This window comes from Elephantulus edwardii, unplaced genomic scaffold (genome assembly GCF_000299155.1).
Source record: "Elephantulus edwardii isolate Elephantulus edwardi_28Jun2011 unplaced genomic scaffold, EleEdw1.0 scaffold00071, whole genome shotgun sequence".
In the NCBI taxonomy this organism is placed as follows: Eukaryota; Metazoa; Chordata; class Mammalia; order Macroscelidea; family Macroscelididae; genus Elephantulus; species Elephantulus edwardii.
In genome coordinates, this window is record NW_006399821.1 from 9,085,690 (window position 1) to 9,104,513 (window position 18,824).

An 18,824-nucleotide genomic window follows, 5' to 3' on the forward strand; every position below is an offset into this window, starting at 1 on the left:
CAATGCGATTGGCGCAGGATAGAGCAGGGTTTAGGGCTGTTGTACATAGGGTCGCTATGAGTCGCAAATGACTCGACGGCACATAACAACAACAACAATAACCTATAAAATACAGGTGACTCAGCCTTGTCCAGTGCCCAAACAATAAAAAAAAATCACAAGCTGCATAAGTAACAGAGAAATAATGTTACATCCAATGACAATCGGTTGAATCAGTGATAATATGCCTAAGAAGACTAAAGAATGAAGTTAAAATGATAGAATATACTATATCATTAAACATGGTTTAAAGACTTAAAGGATAATAACAAAGTTATAAAAGAAATAAAAATTTTAACATTATCAAGTTAAACTAAACATAAGTATTGCAAATGAAAGAGTTGATAATTTAAGTGAGAAACACAACAAAATTATTTAACAATAAAATCAGAAGAAAGAATCAGCAAATTGGAAGATAAAATGTTTGAAATTAAGGAAGATAGAAACAAAAAAATTGAGGGTTTAGACTGTTGCCTGAAATGTAATGAAATTACGAGATTATGGTGAAGGTATCAGAGAGCTGGACAATGATCAAGGATGACAAAAGAAGAAATGATGCCTTTGAGTTGTGGTGCTGGAGAATAGTATTGAACATACCATGGACTGCTAAGAGAACAAGTCTCTACTGGGATGAGTAAAACCAAGTTGCACCTTGGAGGCAACAGATAGGTCTGTTCTGGAGAGATTAAAACCAAGTTGCTCCTTTTGAAGCTCTGTCTCATATACTTTGGGCTTGTTTCTAGGAGGGACCAGTCCTTACAGGAGGAAACCATGCTTGGAAAGGTAATGAGTCAGCACAGGGAAGACCCTGAAGGAGATAGTTCGAAGACACTAAAAAATACAACTGAAGAAGAGCTGTCTCTTCAAAGTAGAGTCTACTGTAATGACTCAGGCGGACTAAAGCTTCAACCAAATAGAGTCAGAGAGATCAAAAGGAAGATGGCAACAATGGATTGAGGAAGACCCATGAAATGGAGAAAAGTAACATGGGAAATAAATCAGAATAAACTAACTAGATCTGAATCAACCATGAGTACTTGAACAGATAACCTCACCCTAATTACCTACTGCTGCAGAAAGGGCAAATATTTGAGCAGAACCTTACTCCAATCCTGCTTGCTGTTAGAGAAGATGCAAGTATTTGAGCACAACCAGAAAATGCCAAAGCCTTTATCCGGAAGTTCAAAAAGACAGCATACATTCTACCTCTCTCCTTGAGATGGGTCTGCCCTCTCTTTCTGAGATTATTTTCCTGTTGTAATAAACCTTTTTGTCTTTAACTGTCCTTGCTTTTGTGCTGTATGTTCTTAACTTCACTCTTATAACATTCATTTCAGGAAGCAACCTTTGTAGATTGTTTCGAGCTAACATACCAAGTCTAGGAACCTCCTGATAACCTAACATCTGGTGCTGAAACCACTCAATGGGACCCAGAACTGCCCCGGGGGATGTAAAAAATCATTCAAGAGAATGGATACTTCACAACCACCAAGGTAGAGGAAAACATCGAATTAGTAAGAAAATGTATTGACCCAGTCAGTTTGGGATTCATGGTAAACAGGATTAGAAAAGCTTAGGGAGTGTTGGTATTCTCATGTACCTTTAAATTGACTATGACTCATAGTGACCCTATGAATGAAATGCTTCTGAATCTTATACTGTCCTGAAACAAACTCACACCTAACTCCATTGCCATAGTCAATGGCAATTCAATCATGAAGAAGGTCTTCCTTCTTGCTATGACCACTCTACCTTTCCAATCATGATGTCCTTAATCAAGGACTAGCTTCTCCTTGCAACATGCCTGAAGTGTGTGAGACAGAGTTTCAAAATCCTTGCCTCCACGGAGCACCCTGGTTTAAGTTTCTCCAGGACAGACTTGTTTGTTCCTTGGCAGTCCATGCATGTTCAATACTCTTCACTAGAATCACAACTCAAAGGCACTGATTCTTTTGTCATCCTTAGTAATTTTCCAGCTTTCAGATACATAGCACACAATTGAGAAGACCAGTTTTTATTAGCCACAGCTTAATCTTTAGACTGATATTGTTCTTTATCATTCTAGAGAGGTTTTTGACAGATTTGTCCAATGAATCGGTCTTTAGATTTCCTGACTACTGATGCCAAGGCTGTTGATTACAGATTCAAGTAGGTTGAAGTCATTATCAACTTCAATGCTTTCTCTATCTGTTATGGCTGGTGCCTCCTGGCCTGATGGTGAGGATCTTTGTTTTCTTAATCTTGAGATAGTAAGTGGCAATTATTCTTTCTGTTTCTCTACTGCTGTGGGGTTCTTTCATCTCCATTGCAACTTCACAGGAAGGAGACATGTCTTTCTGTATGAAAGGGTTGAGATAAATTACTTTTTTGAATACTGGGACAAAATGAAACTTCATGAAGTGTAGCTATCTAACTGTGATTGTTAGCAAAGTGTGTCCAACATATTCCTTAGATTTGTGTGCTTTTCCCTATCTATCAACTGAGAGTAGCAAGTCAGGAGTTCATGTTTGTGCAATTGGAGTGATCAAGATGGTTGCTTCCATTTGGACCATGGAGTCAAGATGGCTGGTTCTAAAAGATTGTGCAAGATTCACTTGCAAGGCACCTGAAATATCTTATTGTTTTTGTTGTTGTTTTTATGTGCCATCAAGTCACCTGCAATTCATAGCAACCCTATATACAACAGCCCTAAACCCTGCTCTATCCTGTGCCAATCTCACTGTTTTTGACACATCTACTCTCATTATCCCAGTCACTGAATCAATCCATCTCAGTGAAGGGCTTCCTCTCCTCCACCCTCCCAAGAACAACATCCCTTTCCAAGAACTGGTCCCTCCTTACAACATGTCCAAATATGTCAGACAAAGCTTCAGCATCCTTGCCTCCCAGGAGCAGCTTGGTTTAACCTTCTCCAGGAAGAAATTGTTCATTCTCTTAGCAGTGCATCGTATATTCAATACTCTTCTCCAACACCACTGCTCCAAGCATCAATTCTTCTATCATCCCTTGTCATTGTCCAGTTCTCTGATGCATAGCAAGTTATTACAAAGACCATAGGCTGTATCAGGAGCACCTTAGTCTCCAGATTGACATCATTGCTCTTCAGCACTTTGAAGAGGTCCCTAACAGCAGACTTTCCCAAAGCAATACGTCTTTTAATTTCCTGGATGCTGGTGCCCAGAGTGTGGATTGTGGAGCCAAGCAAACTAAAGCTGTGAACAATCTCAATCTCTTCACCATCCCTTATGATTCTGCCAATCGGCCCAGTGGTGAGAATCTTTGTTTTCTTGATATTGGGTTTCAGTCCATATTGAAGGCTGCAATCCTTGACCTTCTGCTGCAAGCATTTCAGATGCTCTTCAGTTTCAGCAAGCAAGGTTGTGTCATCTGCGTAACACTGATTGTTGATGAGTCTTCCTCCAATGCTGATGCCATATTTCTCCTTATAGATCCCAGTTTCCTGAATTATCTGTTCTGCATATAGATTGCAAAGGAATGGAGGTAGAACACATCCCTGGTGTACATCCTTCAGAATTTTGAACCATACAGTGTTTCCTTGCTCTGTTCTGACAACTGCCTCCTGGTCCAAGTATAAGTTTTACATTAGCATGATCAAGTGTTTTGGGATTCCCATTCTTCTAAGAGTCAACCACAGTTTGCTGTGATCCACATAATAAAAAAAAACCTTTGCATAATCAATGAAACACAGAAAGACATTCCTCTGGTACTCCTTGCTTTTAGTCAAGATCCATTTAACACCAGCTGCAATGTCCCTAGTATTACACCCCCTTCTAAACCCAGCCTGCACTTCTGGCAGTTCTCTGTTGATTTGCTGATGCATTCGTTTTTGGATAATCTGCAGCAGAATCTTGCTTGCATTCGATATTAATGACATTGTTTGATAATTTCCACAGTCTATGGGATCACATTTCTTTGGAATGGGGACAAATACAGATCTCTTTCAGCCAGTTGGCCAAGTGATTGTCCTCCAAATTTCTTGGCACAACTTGGTGAGCACATCTAGGACAACATCTGTTAGTTGAACTATGTCAATTGGTATATCATCAATTTCTGGGACCTTATTTTTTGCCAATTCTTTCAAAGCAGCTTGAACTTCCTCCTTTATCACCACAGGTTTTTGCTCGTATGTTGTTTCATGAAATTCTTCTGTGTCTGCCAAATCCTTTTGGTACAATGACTCAGTATACTGCTTCCATCTTCTTTTAATACTTCCTGGATCAATTAATATTCTGCCCAAAGCATCCTTAAATATAACAACTCGAGTCTTGAATTAGTTCTTCACTTCCTTGAACTTAAGAAATGCTGAGTGAGTTCAACCCCTTTGATTTTCTGACTCCAGCTCTTTGCACATTTCATTATAATACTTTGCCTTCCTGCTCTGCCCTTTGAAATCTTCTGTTCAGCTCCTTAATATTTTCATTTCTTCCCTTTGCTTTGGCTTCTCAGTGCTCTAGTGCAATATTCAGAATCTCTTCTGACATCCATTTTGGTCTTTTCTTCCTCCTCTGTCTTTGTAATAGCATTTTGCATTCTTTCCAGTTGATATTGATATCCTGCCATAACTCATCTGGTCTTCACTAATTTAGTGTTCAAGACCTCAAACCTGTTCTTGAGATGGTTTTGAAATTCAGGTGGGATTGACTCAATGTCACATTTTGTTTCCTGTAGACTTGTTTTAATTTTCCTTCGCTTCAGCTTGAATTTGCATCTGAGTAGTTTGTGGTCTTGTGGTCTGTTCCAGTCAGCACCGGGTCTAGATTTCATAGATGATATTGAGCTTCTCCAGCAGTTCGTTCCATAGATATAATCAATCTGATTCCTATGCATACCATCAGGTGAAATACCACAGGTATAATCTATGTTTCTTATAAAATGTATTAGCAATGAATAAATAGTTGATTGTACAAAATTCTATCATTTTTATATACAGCTTCATTTCTGTCACCAAGTCCATGTTTTCCAACTACTGATCCTTCTTCTCTGTTCCCAACTTTTGCATTCCAGTTACCCATTATTATTAAGACATCTTTGATTGCATGTTCAATTGATCTCTGACCGCAAAAGTTGGTAGAAATTTTCTATTTATTCTTCCTTAGCTCTGGTTGTTAGTGCATATATCTGAATGATAGTGGTATTCATTCACTGGACTTCCTTGTATGCATATGGATATGGGTATTGTCCTGTCATTCACAATATCGTATTTCAAAACAGATCTAGAAATGACTTTTTTTAACTATGAAAGCAACCCCGTTTTTCCTCACCTTTTCATCTCCAACACAGTAGATCATAAGATAGTCTGATTCAAAATGCCTCATGCCAGTTCTTTTCATCTTGCCAATACCTAGTATGTTAATATTTATGCATTCCATTTCTTCCTTAACAATATCTAATTTTCCTACATTCATGGTTCTCACATTCCATGTTCCAATCACTAGTGTCTGCTTACAACTTTTCCTCTTCCTTCATACTTCCATACTTGAAAACTCCACCTTAGTTGCTTTTATCTGCTAATCTAAGTGTGTTCTAGTGTACATAGAGTTCTCAAAGGCCTGCTATTTTGGGAGTGGATCGCCAATTCTTTTTCCTAGTCTGTCTTAATTGGAATGCTTAGATATAGAATAGTATCTGTCAGACAAATATTTTATGGAAAAGAGCAGGGCAGATTGTTAAGAAGGAAAATCTCAAATAAGTAGCTGGAGCTACTTATTTAAGGTGTGTTCTTGGCTCTTTACTGCATTAGCTAAATGCTAATTTTTCTGTTCTGAATCATCTGGGGAGGAAAGGGGAAGTGCTTTGATTCATGTCAAGAGTGAAAATTATAGGAAAATAAGACAGTCTGTGATTCAAGGTCCAATTAATATTTGTAATTTTCCTTATCATATCTTGAAAATGTTGAACTTGATGTGGAGAAGGGGTTGATCAGAGGATCCTATTTTTAGGGATTGAGCAATGAGATCACACTCCTTTTTAGAGGTGTCTCCTCTGCTAGTAGTTGGATAGTAATGAGATACTTTTTGGGCAAAACCAAAGGAAGGTAAAAAGTAAAGTGAAAATCATAAAGTACTTTCCAGTTTGTCAAACTATTAGAGCACAGTCTGAACCCATGTAAGAAAAACTAAACAAAACAAAAACAAGAGGGAAAAAGTTAGTCAACCTAAGTAGTATTTTCAGCCCATGAGACGTAGACTGTTACATCATAAACAGTTTGTCAGAGTGGAAACTTTCAGCAGCATCATTATATTGATCCAAACACCACTCACCTGCTTTGCATAAAGTATACACTAGGAGAACGAAGATTTGCTAAATAAGCTCATCACCAAAGTCTCCTCCACTTCATTCTGTTCCTTTTGAAGGGGGACCTGATCCTTGTTCTGGAACATTCTTTCACTTTCTTGAATAAATTACTTCTACTTTCACCTCCACTCTTCTTGCCTTCTCTCAAGTCTGACATCTCTAAGTTTAGCAGTTATTAAAGTCTCCAAGGCTATAATATTGAGCAGCAGCTCTCTGAAGAACTATAGAAATTCCTGTATAACCAACCCCTGGTGCCTCTGTGGTAGTACTAACCTTCTTGTCTCCCACTTGCTTCAATTCTTTATCCAGGCAAAAGAGACCAAAGCTTGTGCTCTCATTGCATGCTAACATCCAGCAGTAACCACGTTGCTTTATTCTTAGTTGAGCTGCTTTCTGGACCTCCTAATGTCTCCCAAGGGCAACATTTGTATTGCTACTGAAGCCTCGGCTCATCGCCTTTTATTTCAACTGTTTATTACTGTTCTCTTTGGATATGGATTGGTAGACTTAATGGATCACTTATCTACGGCCTTAGATGGGCCTTTCTGTTTTAAAACTTTCTCAAGAGAAATAGTGGTCTGGGGATTTTAAAAATCTACCTACTTGGTAGGGACTTGGGGCCTCTCCTTTCTCATTTGTTTAATTGTTTCACAATTAGATATGATGGAGTATTATCATATACTAAATTATTGGATACCATGTAAAATTGTTCTGTTTGACAATGTTTTAATTTAGGCCCCTTTACACTATTTCCTTCCTTGGAAACTCTAGTAGTGACCATGGTAATCCAAGACAATGTGGCATCAGGCCACAGTGTATGGATAGAGCTAAAAATGGTAAGAGGGCACAGAAGTCAATGACTTGGTGGATGGACAGATTGTAGCACTGTTGGTGCAGAATTTGAAGCACTTGGTTGAAATCTGGCAAAGAAAGAGAGGCAGAGAGGGACGGAGTGTCAGTCAGGGTCTGACCTTGGTAACACCCAGCAGCGCATGGATAGTCTGTGCTACACCCGCCTCGCTGTCCTCTCCGGCCACGACGCCTGTGTGACAAAATGGGTCGTCCGCGCCTGTACGGGGTCTCTGACCTCAAGGATAGCATAAGAGGGAATCTTGCAAGCCCTGTGCTTGTGAGTGGGCTGATGCCTGGATATTTGTTACAGATGGGTCTTCGTAATCCCGGGAAACCTCTGGAAATTAAGTTGCTTCTAGGAATTGCTTTTCTATTTTTAAGCTATGTGCTGTTTCTGATAAGAATGGGAGTTTCTAGGGAAAAATCAGGGGAACTTCACCAGAACTGGGATAAAGATTTAACTAAAGTCCTTAATCAGGAACCACTTGATGTTCCTGGAAATGATAACAAATAAGATGAAAATATAATAGAAATTGAGATTGTTCTTAAAAGTATAATCTTGAATATGATCTTTGAGTATGTATCTAATTCCTCTTTTGTGATACTTGCAACTCATATTCAGCAATGTAATTGTATATTAGGAGAAAGTTTAGACTAGTTTCAACAGCAGAAAGTCATAGTTAATGAGAATAAAACAGAGAGGTTTAAGAAAAGACTCAAAAGACAAACTTCTCTAAAAGTAAAGGTCTCTTCAAGAAATAGGAAATATTACCAGATAAATAACAGGTGGTGGGAAGAAAGTACTTATAAAGGACCATATGTCCTGCCAACTCCAACACCAGTACCTCTTCCTTATACAGACGTTTTGTATTCCAAGGAAAAAAGAATTGAATATTACAAGTTAACTTGGTAAAAACAAGTTAAAGGAAGTCGTACGTCTTAGTGCACATTGCCAAACAAAAACAAATTAAAATCTTAGGAAACAAGTTGCAAAAGCTATTGATAAACATAGGAATGGTCCAGAGTGTAGGAAAATAGATGTTAAAATTCGTTAGGCTTGGACCTTATGTGGTACAGTACAAACATAAGTACAAAGGCAAAAACAAAGGTGGCTAAGATACAGTAACGCAAAGTAGGAGAGGAAAGGAAGTGAAATGTAAACCATTAACCATTGTCTAGCAGATGACCAACATAAGGTCACTGTGCTTCCTGTTCAAAGAATGTTTAATAGCTGATGCTATTATTTAAAATAGAAAATACTTTCTTTTTGTTTTTTCTAGTTAAAATCTTATGTGAGCTTTGTAATCACAAAATGTTGGCTATAAGTCAAGTTTAACAAGTTTAAATGTATAAAAAGCAGGCTTTTAGCATAATAAACTAGAGCTCTCTACATCATCCTGGTGTGCAGACTCTCATTTTCGCCGACTTCGTCCCTCACCTGCTCTTCACCAAGAAACCCCTCGAGTTTCTTGTCACGACCGTGGTCAGGTGGTCGGTGACAAGTCTGGGCAGGAGATGAAGGCAGACTTCTTTAAAAGTTTTCTCTAATGGAGAAGGCTCTATTACAGCCAGTTTAGGTTCCCTTCTAGCTGTGGGATGCTACACCTTGAGGAAAAATCCCTCCTTCTCTCTTTCGGGATGGCATAGTAAACTTTAATCTTTTCAAATAGTCTTCTTAGGCGCTTTCTTAAAAATTGAAAATTTTTTTAAAAATTGAAAATAATTAGCTTTTAACATTCTGAGTAAGTAAAAACTTAAGCAATCTTATAATAAAATTTGGCCCCAACCTCTTTAAAAGATAATAGAGTGGCTTGATAATGGGTCTCTAATATATTATCAGTTTGTTTGAATATGTCTATTGGTATTCCATCAACTTCTGGGTCCTTACTTTTTAACAATGTCTTGAGTGAAGCTTGGACTTTTTCCTTTATACCACTGGTTCTTGATAGTTTGCTACTTCCTGAAATGGTTGTGTGTCAGCCAATTCTTTTTAGTGCTGTGTATTCTTTTCATCTTTTTTTGATGCTTCCTAGCTCATTCAAAATTTTGCCTATAGCATCTTTCAGAATTGTAACTCAATGCCTGAATTTGTTCTTCAGGTCTCTCAGGTTGGGAAATGCCAAGCAAGTTCTTCTCTTTTGATTTTCTGACTCTTTGTACATTTCGTTATAATACTTTGCTTTGTCTTCTTGAGCTGCCTTGTGAAATCTTCAACTCTTTTACTTTGTCATTTCCCCCCCTTTGTTTTGGCTTCTTGATCTTATTTTCAGAGTCTCTTCTGACATCCATTTTGGTCTTTTCCTTTCTTCATTTATTATATCCTTTATGTCCTCCCACAATTATCTGGTCTTCAATCATGGGTGTTTGTGGGTTCAAATGCCTACCTTTGGGATTACAGTGCAGCTTCTTACCACTAGGCTACCATAGATGGAGAAAAGATTAATGTTGCCAACAATTTCATCTCACTTGAATCCACAATCAACACTTGATATCAGTGGTCAAGAAAGAAAAAGACAAGTTGCATTTGGAAAATCAGCTGTCAAGAACGTTTCCAGAACATTAACATGTGGGCCGTCTTCCACAAACCCCACTTTTGGTTCCACTGGAAGTCTCCCACACCCACTGGAGTGTTCAAAGGGGAGAGAGTGGAAAAAGGTGGAAGGAGGAGTTGAAAAATGGTTCTAAGACTTCTGTCATGGCAGAGTGCACTTTGGGCTGCAGCAACCAGCTCTTAGGTGGGGAAGTATTGGTAGGACTCCTGTGCTTGTTCAGGCAGGACCCTTTACTCACCTCCCTCTCAAGTGCTGTAGTCTCTTGCAGCAGCACAAGATGAATCCTAGGACCAAAGGAGGAAGACCAAGGCCATTCAGATGCTCACACCTGCCAAGAGCACACAGGTGTTAGAAGAACAAGGCTACCTCTCCTACAGCGTGACCACTGCTTGGTTGTTTAGTAGAGGCCTTCCAGGTGAACACAATTTAAACCCCCAAATCAGCAGAAGAGTAACGTGTTGAAAACACATTATCAGTCAGCTCCAGATATCCACAGGAACTGCAAATGCATGCCTTTGGACCCTAAGAAGACTAATGAATTAGTAAAATGGTCTTCAATAACTTTGATCTAGAGGAAGTTGGATTATTATTATAATACTACAAGACCAAATACTACAAGTCACAAGATACAGTGACTTCTAGAACAGACTTGAGTATGCCAGAGATGACAAGGCTGGTGCAAGATAGGACAGGGTCAGATCTGTTGCTCATAGGATTGCTATGAGTGATACTCACCTTGACGGCTTCTAACAAGACTTAAAAAGCAGAATTTACCTTAAAATAAAGTTCAGAAGACAGGAAAAAAGGGTGAAAAAACTTCAGGAAAGAAGTGGGAAGATCACTATTACGTTGTTTATTGTTGTTATGTACCATCAAGTTGCAATTGATCCGCCAGCTGGTTTCCAGAGGCAGTAAGTCGCATGAGAGGAGATGGTCTATAATCTGTAGAGCACCTAGTGGATTTAAAACGAATGCATTTGGGTTGGCAGCATAATCTTTTAATACTAAGCCACCAGCAATCCCTAGAGAAAGTTGGAAAAGGCCATCAAATAACACAATTAATTGGAGTGGAAGTAGCTGCTTTATTTCCTAGATCCAGACATGAAAGGAAGCTGCAATTGTTGCCCAGTAGACCATGTCAGAAAGACCTGCAGACAGGGATCCTGAAAATCTGCATGTAAGGGAAGGGGAAAGGAATTTCACCTCATTTGCTACTGGTGTGGAGGCCCAGTTCATGGGGCAGATGACTGCCCACAGCGGTCTTGCAGGAAGTAGCTGATTGATGGGCCCTGGGCTCGTTCCTGGCTACCACTCGGAATATGTACTTGGAGGAGCCACAGAGCGCTTTATGCTGGTAAGCATCTGTTTTTTTTCTGGTCGGTGTAGAAGCCATCTTTTTCTGTGTTACTTTCTTTTGCCAGCTGCTTTTCCTCTTCCCCTCTAACCTTGATAGGGATCAAAAGAAAATCAAAGGCCCAGTTCCTTTTCAGGGAGACACTTTTTTTTAGTCTTCCAAGACATAGTGGCAAAGTAAGTATTCTAGATTGACTTATTTGTGCTCATTGTTTTTCCTTGACTATTTTTTTTGTTGTTAAGTAATGCTGAATATTTCACTGTTGGTTGGTGCTACATACATTATTCTTTGCTCTATTCTATTGTATATACTTTGCAGTAAAGAATGCACCCCTTCTCCCAGAAGAGATCTTCTTTATCCTTTTCGAGCTTAGAATTATGTCTGCTGTGATGAAAATTGTGTATACATAGCTTCTTATCCAAACTTTGATTTTTCTTTAAACTTAAATGGCACATTACCAGAGAATATGGAAAGACTATAGCTTCTTCAGTATTTCTAATATGATAGTTAAGTCTATGTCTTTGAGTTGTGGTGCTGGAGAAGAGTATTGAACGTACATACCATGGACAGCCAGGAGAACAAACAAGTGTGTCTTGTGGAGGGTGAAACTAAGTTTCTCCTAGGAGGCAAGGATTTTGAAGCTCTGTCTCACATACGTTGGGCACGTGGCCAGGAGGGACTAGTCCTTGGAGAAGGACATAATGCTGTTAGGGTGGAGAGACAGTGCAGGAGAGGAAGCCCCCGGATGAAATGGAATAATACAATAACTTGGGTGATGGGATGAGCTGTATCAAAGTCAGTGAGATTGGCTCAGGATAGGGCAGGGATCAGAGCTCTTTTACATAGTGTCATGAGTTGCAGGTGACTTGATGGTACATAACAATAACAACAAAAAGAAGAAGTTAAAAGTGGAAATCTTACAAACTGTTGGGTTTGCTATATTAAAGTTACATCTCCAGGAGGGTTAAAATAATGTTTCTTAGTTTATTCTATCAATTAACTGATACATTTCTAGTCTGGTAATTACTCCCTTCTAGCTCTTGTGGGTTAGTGGTTACCAGTGTAGTGACAATCCAAAGGTACATGGTTTGAATGTACCAGCAGCTGCATGAGAGAAGATTGGCAATATCCTCCCATGAGATTAATCACCTTTGAAAATCTGCTAGAGGGTCAGCTATGAGTCTGTTCCTACTAGACGGTACACAGCAACAATCAGTGAGACAACGAACAATTACTACCAGGTGCAGTACTATTGACCCTACTAGAATCTTCAGAGGAAGTAGATTATTAGTTGTTGTTTTTAATAGTTAAGAACTACATCTTTCTGTATGGATAACGTCTCATCAAGAAAAAAAAGGTTTTACCACCGGACCAAGAATCAACATCATGATGATAGATGGAGAAAGTATTGAAACTGTCAATGGTATCATCTTGCTTGGATCAACAGTCAACACCATTGGTACTAGCAGTCAGAAAATGAGGAGATGTGTTACATTGGGTAAGTCAGCTGTCAGAAACTTCTACAATATACTTAAGAGCAAGTATGCCAGTTTGAAGACTAAGGTTCTCCTGATTCAGGCTATATAGTCTTTTCACTTACTTGTTATGCAACTGAAATCTGGACAGTGAATAAGGATGACAGAAGAATTGATGCCTTTGAGCAGTTGTGTTGGAGAAGAGTGGGTTCATATCTGTTGTTCATAGGATTGCTATTAATAGACTCACTGGCATCTAACACCAACAGACCTTGATTTTGTGTTGACAGAACCAGGTGGAATATGTGCTGTGATTAATCCAGGTTATATATATGGATTTTCCCTTTTATTGGACCAACAGCATCCTTGTTATTGTTATCACTGCTAAAACCATGCTTTTTAATAGGCTTTCTAAGTTTCTTTCTTCTAGACTTTGAAGTTTCCAACAAGATGATATTGACGCAAGGGTATCAACACCTGCCTCTCACTGATCTTGCTACCATGACTCTTTTAGACTTTGTTTCTACAGGGGAGAACAAGGGAAAAGTTAGCTGAGAAGCTGGATCCTATAGTTAAGACTACATTCCCAAGTCGGCAGGAAGTAGCCAGAATGAACTGTACCCAATTAAAAAAAGATCTTGAAATCCATCTCTGGGGGAACTCAAAGAAGTCAAAAGGAAGATGGCAATAGGAAATGAAGAAAAACAACAATGCAAACCAATCAGAACCTACCAGCATTGGATCTGAATCAACCAAGTGTACTTAAGACCTGCTCAAATTTCCCACTATTACAGAAAGTAAGTATTTGAGCAGAACCTTACTCCAATAGGCAGCTATTAGAAGAAGTGCAGGTATTTATGGTATGACAGTGTAGCATTAATAAGTTTAAGAATAGTTTTAAATTGTAGTGCATGTTGTTAGGCATCATACAGCTGAGTATTACTCATAGCAATCCTATCAACAACAGATCTGCACTCTGTCCTATCCTCATCTTCTCTGTCCCATTTGAGCCCATTGCTGCAGTGACTGCATCAATCCATCTTGTCAAAAGTCTTCCTCTCCTTCAGTGACCCTCTACCTTTCCAAGCATGACAGTCTTTTCCAAGGAGTAGCTTCTCCTAGCAACAGGCTCAAAGTATGTGAGATGATGTTTTGTCATCCTTGCCTTCAAGGAGCATTCTAGCTGCACTTTCCCTAAGACACATCCATTTTTTTTTCCTTTTGGCAGTGCATGGGATATTCGGTACTCTTCTCCAATATCACACCTCAAAGACATTTTTTCTTCTGTCATCCTTATGCATTGTCCAGCTTTCAAATGCATCGTAACTAGTGGTTAAAAATGTTACGGCTAGAATCAAGTGCACCTTAGCCTTCAAAATGATATCATTGCTCCTTAGCAATTTAGAGAAGTCCCTGACTTTTTCTATGCAATATGTCTATTGCTCTCCTGACTTCTGGCACTAAGGGTGTTGATAATAGACATAAGATCAAGCTGTTGACAATTTCAATCTTTTCTCCATCTATCATGCTACTGTCTATCAGTCCAGTGGTGAGATTTTATTTTTGGTTTTTTTTTTATGTTGAGGTGTAATTCATATTGAAGAATTTGATCTTCTGAAGCAAATGAGTTAAGTGTTTCTTTCAGCAAAGAAAGTGTGTCATCAACATATACCGCATAATATAGTTAAAAATTTGAGTTTAAAACTTTGGTCTCCTTTATAACATCCTATTTTTCCAGCCTGAAAAACTTGCTAAGCCTTTTGATTAACATTTGTTTTATGCTCAGATTTGGGTTCAACTTTTCTGTAGTTATGCAAATTATCTAAACTAAGAGTGAATTTAAAAAAAAATCAGTCTCAAGGATTAGGAATGTATGTTCTATGAAGCATTATCCCATTATGAAGTAAAGACATCATTTCTCTTGTCCATGAAAGTGAGATTTGTTTAAGATAACATTTGTCTTTTAAAAACTGGTTTTCCTAGCCTGTGTGAACTGTATGTGAAGTTGTATGTTCACTAGGAACTGTATGCAAACTACCCTTTGGAATGTATGAAACCTATAATTTTGAACTAGAAGCAATAATATATTAAGTAAATTAATAACTGACCCAAGTATATACAGTACCATCAAGAGCTGGGAAGGCAATCTTAGAGGATTACTTAACTGCCTCCCAGATCTGAAACAAAAGTGCTTTTAATAGTACAATCCATCTCAGTCATACTGGCATGCAGCTGCAGAGATGAGCCTCTTGTGTCTAGTAACAAGCAGAACAAAGAAATACTGAGCCTATACCTGGAAGCTCAGGAGGAAGCCAGTATCCATTCCAGTCCCTCTACTCCTGAAATGGGCCCATTCTTTCCCTCCGAGTATGTTTCTCTGTATTAATGAATTTTCCTCTGTTGTAATAAACTATCTTATCTTTAACTATCTGTCTGCATTGTACATTCTTACTTTACTCTTAGAACATTCATTTTAGGAAGCAACCTTTTTAGATTTTGTCCTGCTAACAGACCAGGTCCAGGAAACTCCTGGTACCTTAACACCAATGAAGGACCATCATTTGCTGATGTGGCAAAGAGTGAAAATGAGAAACAACTGCAAACATACAATAATAATTGGAACTTGGAAAGTATGAAGTACAAATCCAAGTAAATAGGAAGTTGTAAAAAATGAAATGTGACACATACAAATTGACATCCTAGGTCTTTGTTAGCTGAGATGGACTGGTATTGATTGGCCATTTGCATCAACCAGTCACATGATCTACTGCTCCAGAAAGGACTCTTGAAAGAGAATGTTGTGTGTGATAGCCTACTCTTCATACCCTTAGAAGGAAGTCCTAATATATTATACTCCAATTACTAAAATATGTGTACCAAACACAAAATGAATAAATTGAAGATTCCCACAAACTTTTGTAGTTTGAAATTAATTGAACATACATTACTAATAATTTGTGACTGGAATGGAAAATTTGAAGTAAGAAAGCTGAGGCAGATTTCAAGTCAGCGGGAGAAGACAAATCAGAGCACACATGGCCTTAGAATTTGAAAAGGCATTAGCCTCCCTTAGAATAAAGTATTTTAAATCTAGGGCTTTCTTCATTAACATATTATGTATCACCCATCCCACTGAACCAAACTCTCAACTGGATCAAAGGCAGGCAATTCCATTCTGATTATCATAGGCCTGTAGAGTTAATAAAAATAATAAAAACGATCTTCCTGAAGTTTGCACCTTCTTACCTCCTTCTCATATCTATAAATATTTATCGATAAGAACATACATAAAAGAAGACTATCTCAATTTATGTGAGTGGCTGGTTTTATCATGTTCATGCAAAGTTGTGCTGTTTTGTCAATTTATCTTGCTGAGGGACTTCTCTCTCCCCGACCCTCCACCTTTCCATGCATGATGTGCCCCTCCAAGGAATAGCTTCTCCTAGCAACCTGTCCAAAGAAGGTGAGATAAAATTTTGTTATCTTTGTCTCCAAGGAGCATTCTGTCTGCAATTTTTCTGAGGTATGTCTGTTTTTTTTACAGTATAAGGGATATTCAGTACCCTTGTACAACACCATGGCTCAAATGAATCAATTCTTCTGTAATTCTTACTCTTTGTCAGGCTTTCAAATGCATAATAAGGTATTCAAATGACCATGGCCTGAATCAGGGACACCTTAGTCTTCAAACCAATATCATTGTTCCTCAGTAATTTGGAGAAATCCCTGACTTCTGGTAACAATGGTGTTGCTTGTGGATCCAAGTAAAATAACATGTTGATAACTTCAGGGTTGTTTTTTTTTTTTTTAATTAAATCTGTAAAGGACGCGGTCTCCATGCACTTAGTTAATACTAAAGGCAAGAATTGACCGGATCCATTTGACAACACAAAGATGCTCTCCCCTCAAACTGTGCATGAACTTCAGGTTTTTTATCCATCTATCATGATGTTGCTTATTGGTTCAATGGGGAGGATTTTTGTCTTCTTAATGTTGATATACAATCTATATTGAAGGCTTTTGTTTTTGATCTTCTACAGCAAACATTTTAAGTCCTCATTTTCAACAAGCAATTGATGAGTCTTCCTCTGATTCTGGTGCCACATTCCTCTTCATAAAGTCTAGCTTCTCGCATTTATTTTGCTCATCATACAGGGTGACTAGGTGAGGACCCATATATAATCTTTCTCTATACATACCTGCCAGAAAATGTCATCTCTAACTATGCTGATGACAGATCTCCTTTCTTTTTAAGTTTCTTTCCTTTTATTATATCATGTGCTAAATAAAATTACTTTTCTTGGCTTTTTTGAAACCTTGTGGTATTTCACTGACAAAATTCAGACATGAAGGAGCACCTCACAATAGAAGCAAACAGCTTAAACACTGAACTGTTGAGCCAGATCTTGTGCAAGCTGTTAAAAGAGATAAATTCTGGTTGTTTGTATTTTAATAGTTTTAAACATTTCTCTTTCTCCATAGCTTTTATAGTCATTGAGTATCTTTAACTCCTACTCTAATGTTAAATTTTTGTTCCTTATACCAGTAATTGAATTTATTGGCTTAATATTTAAAATATATATTAGCTTTTATTGGCTAACTTTGGTTTATCCTTTAGTATATTTATGAGAAAAAGCATTTTATACTTGCTATTTGCTGTCTATTTTACTATATTGCTTTAATTAACCTTTTATTAAAAAGTTTACTGTAAGTTTATTTAGTATATTTGTTTTAACCACCACTGTAGCTGGTTGTTGTTGTTAGGTGTCATCAAGTCAAGTATGACTTAGAGCAAAACCTTTAAATAGCAGACCTGAACCCTGTCCTGTCCTGTGCCATCGTCATCATTTCTGATACACATGAGCACATTGCTGCAGTCACTATGTCTATCCATGTTGGTTAGGGTTTTCCTTTCCCTCACTGAAACTTTCAACTTTTCAGGCATGATTTTCCTTTCTAAAGAATAGCTTGTCAAAGGAACATCCCCAAAATATGAGACACTAAGCTTCACTATTTTTGCCTTCAAGGAACATTGACTGCACTTTTTCAAAACACAAACATACGTCTTGAGGGGGAAAAGTGTTCTTTCCTAACTGTAGTCATTGAGAACATGTTTCCAGTGCATTCCCTAAATTTAGCAAAACAACCTATAACCAGGAGAGAATAAAATAGCTGAATGGGATCTTCTAAAATTCAAATCCCTATGCACATAAAAAATAACAAACACCTTTCCCAAGAGAGTAAAAGGAAAATCCACAGACTGAGAAAAAGTATTTCATAATGACATATCTGATAAGAAACTCATATCTAAAATTAATAGAATATTCCAGCACAGAGTATTCCAGCACCTCAACAAGAAAAATATAAACAACCCAGTTACAAAATGGGCATAGGATATGAATAGATGAAAGAAGACATTCAGAGGGCAAACAAACACATGATGAAAGTTCAAAATCCCTAGCTCTAAGAGAGCTACAAAACAGCTATGAGATATTGTCTCTCTCCAGCTACAACAGCAAAGTTCAACTGAGCAACAAGCAACAAATGCTGGCAAGGTTGTGGAGAAATTAGAAATTTTATTCACTTCTGGTGGGTGTGTAAAACAGTGCAACCACTATGGAAACAGTATGATGCTTTCTCAAAAAGTTGGAAGTAGAACTATTATTTGATCCAGCAGTTCCACTACTAAGAATAAGAATGATAAAAACTGGATGAATTATGTATACTGCATTGAAACCTCTGAGGGAGAGAACTGTTTAAAAGCAATATATTTTAGGGCATTATGATTATCATGAGTCCAGAATGAAGGTTGCAGAGTGGAGTATACTTGGGGTGGGGATGAGGTGTTTGTATACCAATGAAGGAATTTTTCTTTTACTTTTCAAAGAGAAGAGTGAACTGGGGGTCGGAATGGGGTGGGTGGGGAGAAAAGTGCAACAATGAATGAAAGGAAATCCAAAATCTCAGTAAATGTTCATTGAAATTAATTAAAAAAGGGGAAAAATTAAGGGAGGCTGGGCTCTATGAGGAGAAATGTGGGGTCAATATTGGTGGATGATTTATCAGCAATCTGCATTATGCAGATGACACAACCCTGCTTGCTGAAACCGAGGAGGACCGGAAGCACCTGCTGCAGAGGGTCAAGGACTGCAGCTTCCAATATGGATTGAGGCTCAATGTCAAGAAGACAAAGATTCTCACCACTGGACCAATTGGCAGCATCAGGATGGATGGTGA